This window comes from Lytechinus variegatus, chromosome 3 (assembly GCF_018143015.1).
Source record: "Lytechinus variegatus isolate NC3 chromosome 3, Lvar_3.0, whole genome shotgun sequence".
NCBI classification, from domain to species: Eukaryota; Metazoa; Echinodermata; class Echinoidea; order Temnopleuroida; family Toxopneustidae; genus Lytechinus; species Lytechinus variegatus.
The window spans coordinates 63,509,048-63,519,612 of record NC_054742.1 but is presented as its reverse complement, the minus strand read 5'-3'; positions in this window follow the sequence as shown (position 1 = coordinate 63,519,612).

The following is a 10,565-nucleotide window of genomic DNA, read 5'->3' as shown; positions in this document are numbered from 1 at the left end:
CTCTCTTCCCTTACACTGCTTGACTCAATTACTTTCTCTCTTCAATGAGGCATTTTCAAAAAGTTTGTTCACACGCAAGTGATAATCATTTCACATCGCGGCCTTTCGCACTTCCTTATGAAAATTAAACTGCACATTTGCTTTCAAGTCAGTGACATATTGTCTAGCCTGGTTGGTAACCTCTGAATTATTTCAACATCTTAATGCACATGTACTTTTTTCGTTCGTTCCATATTTTCTTTTCCAACATTTTGTAATTTTCCTTTTATACTTAAAGTTAGTAGTTCAGTCATCTTATTTTGTACTTCCTCTTTGCAAGTTTCACCTTAATACTTTATATATTTCCATTTAAAGTTCGATTTGTATGTGTGTCTTTATTTCTCTCCTCATCTCTTTCTCTCTCCCTTAAACCATTTTCCAAGCCATCAAGAGCTTTGCACTTCTTTCAAACATTCTAATTTCACTCACATCCAACTTATTTCTATTACAACCACATCACTTTGACATGACTTTCACATTTAGACATGTAAGAACATGATTTGAGCCTCTACATACGTCATTCTTAATCCCTAGGTATTATCCTCCTTACTTCCCGCCCAGACCGATCCTCTCTCACGTCTTCATTTTTAAAATCCTGTATGCAATCATTTTCACGTGTATATTTAATACAACACCTTCCTTTCATTTTTTAAATTGTCGAGAGAGCTTTTTAGTTGATTTTCAGTTGAAATCTGCACACTTAATAACATGTCTATATTTTTCTGTCTCTTTTACTATATATACATATATATATATATATATATCTCCCTCCCTCTCTGTGTGGACTTCTTTCCCCTTCTCTCTCCTTTTTTTGTGTGTTTGTGTCTTTCTCTCTTTATATCTCCTCATTCCTACATCTCTCTTTCTACTCCACTTTTTCCTAACTTTATCTCTCTCTATATATTTCTCTTTCTCCTTATCTCTCTTCTCTCTCAAACAAACCTACCTACCACTATTAAAAAGACAATATTGATAATTTCATTAGAATATTCAGGATTGATTTGCTTTCTCCTTCCCCTTCCCTATTTGACAACGTCTTTGAAAAAAGTTTTTTTTCTGTCATTCTCACTTCCAAAGACCTTTTTTGACGACTGAAGGAGATGGAAAGATAAAGAGTAAAAAACATCACCAACAACTGTCAATTTACCAAAACCATCAAAACCATAGTTTATTGCTACCCTAGATATCCCTCCTCCAGACGCCCCCACATACATTTGACTTTAAGCTTTGTATTCATGTTGTCATGGTAACTGTTTCACCGTCAGCCCACACTTCTTTAGTTCTTATGCACTGAAATTAAGGAAATGTATTGTACAGGTGGTTAGGGGATCGTTTATTCGTATTACCTAAGTATTGTGTCATTTTTGCTTTGAAAGATTTGTTAAGTCTATTGGGAGATGAAGCAATTACATTCATCATGTTAACCTATTGGGAACTTTAATTTTCTCTTTCTCATTTGCTTGATTCTGGGTTATTTGTGGTCCAGTAGTCTATCTGTTAAATGTAAAGTCCTCCTTTCTAATGCCTTTGAATAACGAACAATGGATATCTGCTGCGTGTCTTGGGGCATCAGGGGCTGATTCACTAGTGATTTTATATTTGTTTTAAACCAATAGACCAGTAGACCATTCTAGTCTCATAGAATCGATTGCAGGTGTAAGTGAATCACCCAACCCCAAGAGTTTAAACTTGCATTCACGACTTTGTTATCCATAAAACAATGTTTTTCACACATTCATTTGATTTTGAATGGGCGTTATAGTTCCTAAATACTGCTAATAAATTAACAAACAGAATTATATTTATGATATTCCACTAGTAAACTCTATTTAATGTATTTAGCAGACTATTTTAAAATCTTAGCTTCATCTTCTTTGATTTAACTATTCTCCATATTCTTTAAACAAAATGTTTAATGGGGGATATTTCCAAGAATTTCAACAAATGGATTTCGTGTTAGTTCTTGTTTGCATGTTGTTTGTTTATTATTGTTAATATTTTATTCAATTAATCACCACGGTAGAGTTCCGTTCCTAAGTGATTGTAGCGATGGCACAGCAACATCACTCGTCGCCGGTAAAGAGCGCCAGCCTGAGTTACTCCTTGGAGCTCCTCTTAGATCGAAAAATGCGGAGGGAATTCAATACACGCCAGCACGGCAACTGAGAGTTGTTTACACATCAGCGATCTCCTTAGCAACCGTAGTAGAATCCACCAAGTACTGGGAATTTTGGCCGAGTGAAAGCCGGTCGCTACGTCTGCCTCGCCGTCAATCGGCTAACAATTCACCCGTCTTGATGTCATGGGGGCCCCACTCTACGCATGCAATCAGCTGTCTTGCTTGGCTGATAAACTAGCTTGCTTATTAGCAGCCACTCTTATCGGCAATTTGGTTTCTTGTTCTTATTTTCTTTTGGGGGCTCAGACTTGAAATCTAAGGTAGATGGGAAAGTATTGTTATCTAGACAGGACAGAACAACCAAGTAAATCAGAATGTTCAAATCATTTACATTGATATCATTTAATTTGATATTAATATCATATCGACAGTTTAAAAGCAGGACATTATAAATGAGTGCAATCTAAGTCCTCACCAAGTGCAGGCAAGGATGCTAGGTTCTTTTATAACCACTTGATTAAAAAATGTGTAAATGCTGAGGTCTCAATGTGATCTAGAAGCTAATCAAGTTATTCAAACCTTTATTTTCTTATCCTATGGATAATTTTTTGTGTATTCTCGTTGACTCACATTAAGTCCATTGAAAACTACAATACTAGAAATTCAGCTGGTATACAAATATACTTGCAAGCCACTGGCAAGGAAGCATTCAGGTTGTCAACAACATGAATGCTTGTAGCATTGTTTTCTATTACTAAATAACTACAGCGCTTTTATTTTGTTTCACATACAAAACCTTTCTCTTAGCTCCCAGGTTGCCAAACCTTATTTTAAAAGCATGCAACAATGATAAAACAGGCCTTGTAATGAAAATATACAATTAATCTTCTAATTAATGCTTACATATTACCATATCACAAGGTCTTGATATGATTGTTGTATGGAATAGGTATGTTTGAATGTATTAGATCCTGATTACCTACATACATCATCAATCAAACAAGTATCTCTTGTCAAAGATTAGACAGTCAATGACACTGTACTGATTAATTTGTCTGGTTTTTATCCCTTCCATCCTTTTATTTTTTTTTACTACTTTCTTCAAATAGAGTAACTTCTACTGTCTGTTTCAGTGAACTGACAAAATATGGTGGGGAATGTACCATATTAGGTGTTATGAATCATTTAATTGAACTCAAGATGGGGCACGATGTCTGGATACCTACCCAGATAGAAATGAAAATCTTTAATTCTGAAGTTTCTACAAAAATTATTAAAAAATGGAAGTAACAAAAAACAATTAATAATTTAACACAGACAATTGTGGAGGATTGTGGTTTTCAATTATTTTCTGATATTACTTGTACACAATTTATGAAAATATTGCTTGCCAAGTTCTTGAAATTGCTGTTCTTGTCCAGAAAAAACAACCTGTCCATTATTTGGACACCTGGGTATACTTATACTTCCAATAGAATACCAAATGTTTAATATGGCTATGAACTTCTGCAAATCTGCAGTGGTGGCCAATTTATTTGTATTCTTTGTACTGTCAGAGTGTTAGATCAATGTATTAAATTTAGTGTAAATTCAGTTTAATGGCAAAGCATAGCCAAGTATCAATCAAAGGAAATATATATGGTGGATGTTGTTTTATAACATACATTCTGAAAACAAAATCTCCAATGATATCTACACTGACAAACTCAGGTATGCCAGTTGCTATGCCAGGCAATTAACATGGATTCTGACATCTTATCACAAGGTTTGCTGGACATGTTGTTGTCAGAACAATTGCTGTAGGGTTAAATATCTGCCCTCATCTCTTTAAGTGTCGTAATCCAATTTATTTCAATATTTTTTGTTTGTCCTCCAGAACTATCATCACCAAGGATATTGCCTCCAGGGACATTCTCCACCCAGAAAACTCCTCCCCCCCACCTGAGGGTATCCACCAATGACGGCCATCATTTTCTTCATGGTTTGCCGTCTTTGTTGGGCTTCCTTGGCTTCAGGTAAGAAAAATCTGTAGAAACATCTATAGTAGATCTGGACATGTTTTGATAAAACTAGTCATGTTTCAAGAGCTCTGGGTCGTGTTTCATAGAGCTGTGCGTATTTTGCGGGCATTTTCACATACAATAATGACCTACTTTGAAAAATAAATGAAATATCCAAATTTATTCCTGTTATACATTGAAGATTATAGATTCTCCATAACCCTAATCAAATTTTGGCAAATGATAATCTCTGCATTGATGCTTTTTGATAGTGTGTTAATCTTCAAAGATCGGATTTCAACTTTTAGCGGATAGGATTCAAGTTCTTGAGATTTTGTTTTGGTATCCAAGAACAAATCACCAGTTGTGTGTAAATCCCTTTTGTAAAGCTGTGCCTAACATGGGAACAGCTCTGTAAAACATCTTCTTTCAAAAATATACATTTTATTTTACATTCTGTTGTAAAAAAAAAGATAATATATGAAGGTACAAACTCAGATGAAACTAGAAGACACTTCTTGAAGTAGAAATAATTAGCAGACTAGGTTTAATTTGTTAAAATGCAATCATCTTTTTTCTTCCATAAGAGTTTCATATGTAAAGGGAGTTCTTGACTTTATTTCTGTTTTTCATGGGGGGGGGGTGTTGTATGTGGGTAGTTGATGAGGAAACTTGATCTTGGCACCGTTTCAGGTTTTCAGACAGTATTTGCAACAGGAAACCAGAGACCACTTGTTGGTGGCCAGCAAACCTGAGACCAGTTCGTCTCTCACTGCCCTGGATGAAGGGGGGTTGTAGAGGATGAAGAGATGTTATTCATGAGTCTTTCTCTCTCCAGCACGCCCTCTTCTTCTACATGCAGCCTCGGGGCCATTCTTCGGGCCATCCACAGTCTCTTTACAAGAAATCAAAGAACTTGAGATACGTTCATAGGTGTTATCCACTCTTGACGATGTTGTCCCCATTTTTCACAGCAGTTTCTTGGCTTTGCTCAGGTTGTCTCACCTTTCGAGGGCCTACAGGAGAAAAGAAGGGGGATGGATTAGGGGAAATTTACCTTCTCTTTCATCTAACTGTTCTTAATTACCCATTTTCTGTAAACAAAAATGTAGAATTGAGATTCGTGTATGTTAAAATAAAGTCCTGCAAAATGTCCCAGTTCTTTCTGCACCTTGGTTGACTATCATTTTATTCACCAGTGCTCTTTAAAAGGCCTAGAATGAAGAAGCAAGTTGGTTGTGGTTTTCTCCAGTGAAGTCAGTGTTGAACTGAATTCAGTCAAGGATGTGTCTTATATTTTTGCCTCCCCCTTCCCCATTGTGAAGTCATTTGAATCTTCAGTTTATAGAAGTATATAAAGAAAGACTTTTGCTAATAAACAGTGTGGGTTTTAATGATGTATAGAATGTCTGTACATTTTCCCCTCTTTCTGTCTGTATGTATATATGTCTCTCTCTCCCTATGTTTCTATCTTTCTCTCCTTCCTTCCCTTGTCTATCTTTCTCATTTCCTTTCTTATCCCCTTTTCTGTTTCCTTTCTTCCTTTCCATTCTCTCTGACTCTCACTCTCTCCCCTCTTGAAAATGAAACATTAATGAGACGAATGAGACTTTATAAAATGAATTCACCAAACCAATACAAGCCCAGGACACGTGTCATATTTTATTGATAATAAGGTTTTTAGCTGCGAATTCCAGGAATCCCAATCATCCCGCTTTTTATAAATTGATATTATTCAGTTGTTAATTTCAAGCTTGAGTTCAAATGACGCTTTGATGCACACAATTCAGTCCCCTCTGCCAGATCTGCATCATACAACAGAACGCAAATGATTTGATGTTTTGAAAATTGATGCGAACATGATCAAGCATTTGTGAAATAAGATACTTGGGGAAAACTGTGTCAAGGGTACTTAATGAAAACAAACAGTGTATTTTAATTGAACCCTTGTCATGGAGTGTGCTGTGTGTTTATCTACTGATGGGGATTAAAAAATTCACAAACATGTTTACATGAGTTTTATTTCATATTTGCTTGAGGCTTATTATTTTTTTTTTTAGAACTCCAATGACATGGAAAATCGTGATTGCAATCTTTTTTTTTTCATTTTTTCTCTTGTAATCATGTAATTGCTGTTGTTGAATCTTCTCACCATTCTTTTCCAAAATAACACACACAAACAAGTTTGTTTTTTCCTCATAGCTTTTCTCTATCAGTATTTGCTGTTGCTGATCATTATTATTAGCCAAATTTTTGATTTTGGAAAGAAAGTCCATTGACCTATTGGTGGAGAGTATGGGATACACAAGACAGTTGGAAGAAAATGGTTGTCTTCATTGTTCAGAGTAGTATTTCATGAAGAGTTTTCTAACTGATTTTCACTTTCTAATTTTCTCTCAGCCAATCAGATGCACGGATTTTTAGTAGCTTATAACACTTCTCATTGAAAATCACAGATAAAAATATTTGTGAAACAGTCCCCCTTGTCCTGGACCTGGGGATCTGGCACCGATGATTCCAATTTACATACCAATTGTCATTGCATGAAGTATGCAGATACTGATCTTTCAGATTTCAATTACAAAAAACCCTCTTTCTGCAAAAGTATGGAGATAATTGAGATGTAATCAGAACACCCTATATCTTATCATTATCTTGGAGTAGAATCTCTCTATAAAGTGAGCAAACTTCATTCAATCAGATCATTCTACCACTTTTATTATCTCATCGTAAGATCTCCCTTGGTAAGCAAACTTCATATAATGGTTAATTATGGTTTCATTGCATCAATTTTATGTTTGAAAAATCATTTATTTTGCTCAAATTATCATGGTATTTTGGGCACATTCATTCTTCAGAAAAGAACAATTGCTTTCAACTGAAACTTATACAAGTGGAACATAAAAGAAATATATGCCAATTTTTTTAACATGGGAACAGACCCCCTTCTTACAATAATTATTTTTATTATGACCAGCTTGCTGCTGAAAGTGGTTGGTCATTTTAAAATGTCTATAGGAATAACAATATTCACTTTTCAATAGGGTAATATTTTGAAGTATTCTAAAATCATTCAATTATCGATTAAGAGGGGTAGTAAAATGATTCTATAGACTTTCCTGATAAACAATACATCTATTAGTTTGGTTACAGAATAATATTGGTTTTACGATAGATGTATTAGGCAATAGATTATGCTGCTAAATTGGCAGTTTCGACCAGTGTCGTGTGGTAAGTTCCTTCATAGACGTTGATGGGGTCAGGTTATATATGACCAAAGTAGAGTATGGTGCTCTAGAAAGCTGAACCCCCAAGGGAGTCGGTAAATAAAATCTCATTTAATGCATTCTCCCCATCCTCCTGACCTTGTCCCCACTGTACACCTCACTGAAACGCATCACCCCTTTCATACTGACAGCCGAGGAGGGACGTGGACAGGGACGAGTCTGGTTTGACCTTGCCCAAAACACATTCTTACCTAAGAACACGCTCTACCTTGCTTTAATGCGTACCCATTCATACTTGATGCATTCGCTGATTTGATCCATTTGAATGGATCAAGTCTGACCTTGCATAATGCCATATTACTTGCTTTGATATATGTACCCATTTCATACTTAATGCATTTACCATGCTATGGTTTAATCTGGACCATGGCCGGTTTCTGATCTCGTGTGTCCTTGTTCATTTCATGCACTTCATATGTACAAGTCCACACAGCCTGCCTTTGATAAGCACCCATTTCACAATTGAAAAATAAGCTTTGATATTTTATTGTGCCTTTTTTTATATTGAATTCTATGGATGATTATTTAACTTTGAAAAATGCTTGTTTCTCAAATTCACAACTCATATTCTCCTTTGATGCCATTTAATTGGAAGTTCAATAACTGCTGGATTTGCATCAGCTCTTACACTCCTAACAGACCCTCTGTCTCATACCTAATTCGCATTCGCACGGTTTGCCAGAGATTGTTTAATACAGGTTTGGTCAAGACTAAACGTATCGGTGTCCCTTTACTCATTCCGGACATCTTGACCCCTTGACCTCACTTCAACCTGAACAAAGATGGAGTGACCGCCAACCTGAAGTAAACCCTCAGAGAACTCAATAATGGATACACTGTCCTTAAAAAAAAACATGTATTAAAATCCTTCTTATACTTGTATCAAAATGCCCCCTGATAATTTGCATGCATTTGTATTTGCTATCACAGACGGAAAAAATAATCAGAAAAAATGATGTTACAAAAACAAAGCAAGTCAAGTAGATACATGCTTAAAATCCTGTAGGTGGAAATCAAATCTGTGTTCTGACATTTTATCATGCATTTTTATCTTCCAGTGTAAAATAATAGCCCTTGCTTTTCATATATTGTGTATTACGGGTTGTGATTTAGAGATTGCATTGTTTTATCTTTTTTAGTAAAGGGGGAAAAGGAATGTAAACCATTCATGAATTATACATTATTATGGTTGACAAACTTGACATGCATCAGATAAACAAGTTTTCTTTCAGTCAAAATCAAATCTCATATTTGAGCAATATTTTGACAAGACCGCAGATTAACCTTTAGATTATGATGTTAATTTCCTTTTTGTATTATGAGTTTCTATCTAGTTCAGCTGTAAATGTTGCTATATGCGCATGCCATAGTACAAAATATTTCTTTATTTGTTGGATAAAATTTTGAGATGTTGATCTACTATAATACTGAAGGGAGTGCATATCCATAGTTTCATTTCTTTTTATTTAGAGAGAGAGAAGGATAGAGAAAGGGTTCTGATAAAAAATTCAACATTTTGGGAAAAATTATAGAGTGATTGCTGCATAACGTTTGTATTTTGATGTAAATCAGCCTTTATACATGTTTTATGCCATCTCGATAAGATATGAATCTACTGTAATGAAGGAATTGTGCTTATACACACTGAGATTGGAAAAAAGGGTAATCATTTTAGAACCATGCTGGTTGATAATGATTTTGGCAAATCTGTCAAGTTTGACTATTATTGTCTTCTTTATAACAACCTGAAAGTTTTTGTTGTTGATTTTTTTTTTACTAAACATTCACACCAACTAATTCATGTGTGTGTATTTTTTTTGTAAATTCGGAAAGAGGGAGATAATGATATGTTAGATTGCCAACCATGTTGTTTGAAGAGAACTTTTATTAGACCACTGATTTTCCTGTAGTTGGTCATAACTCTTACGATGATTGTGTCATCTTTGTAAGATATGAACGTACTGCGCTGATGGCAGTTAATGAGTTTGGATTAAAAATGAACAACATTGTGATATTCCATGGGTTGAATCGAAATTCTCAAGGTGCATTAGTTTGGATTGCCTGCATTAAATCATGAATAAATAAACCTCTGTTTTAAACATGTTTATGACATCTTCATGAGATGTGAATGTACTTTAACAAATACAAGGTATGTTCCCTGATTAATGTGCAATACCAATGTGAATTTTTTTTTTAAAGTTTGGTTGAAATGTTGACATGAGCATTGCATAATCTTTGCTTATTGGTTTCAACCTTTATTCTATCTAAGATAAGAACCCACTGTACATGATGAAATCCTTGCATCTAAACATGAAACCCATTTGGGGAACCATACAGTGAATGGACAGGCCTTTTCCAGAAATTTGTCTTGATCGTCAATTGCATTTGTTTTTTAAGAAAATGTATCATTACAGAGCAGTGACACATATTCTTGAAAATCTTTTTGATAGATATCATCTTTTAAATAATGATAATAGTTATAATAATTATATATATCTATATATAATTATATATATATAATAATATATGTATAATTCTGTGTAATTTACTTACACAGATCAATAAAAAAAAAATTTCTGTTGTTACCAGTATTATAATTTATCTTTAAGGATATGCCTTGCATCCTCAGTACTTTATTCATCCATATGTCATATTTCTTTGTGCATGGAATCCAGTAGGAAAGGTCACTCTCCCAGACTAAGACCATAATGAGTTATTAAATTCATGCATAGTGTGAAAAACATCACCTCTGCTGGAGTTTAGACCAAATCAATTTTGCTCTCCATCCTAACCGGCACACCAGTGGCTGATGCAAGCCGGTGATGCATGAAAGTAAATTGCTCCCGTGCCCTCAGACCGTCTGGGGCATCCGTGATAATCGGATGTTTTTATTGCGGATTGCTCTCCTTTCCTAACGCCGTTTTTAAAATCTGTCTGCTCTCTGAAGATGGAAATGAAAGCTAGAAATGGCTGGGTGGGGGTAACGAAATAGAAATATTGATCAAGGCGATCCACTTTAGGTCTGGAGTTAGCCGCGCAGAAGCATAAATTGAATTAGCTGTTGCTATTTTGGTACCCGGCTTTTCATTCACCTGATTCCATCAAGAAATGGGGCGTGAA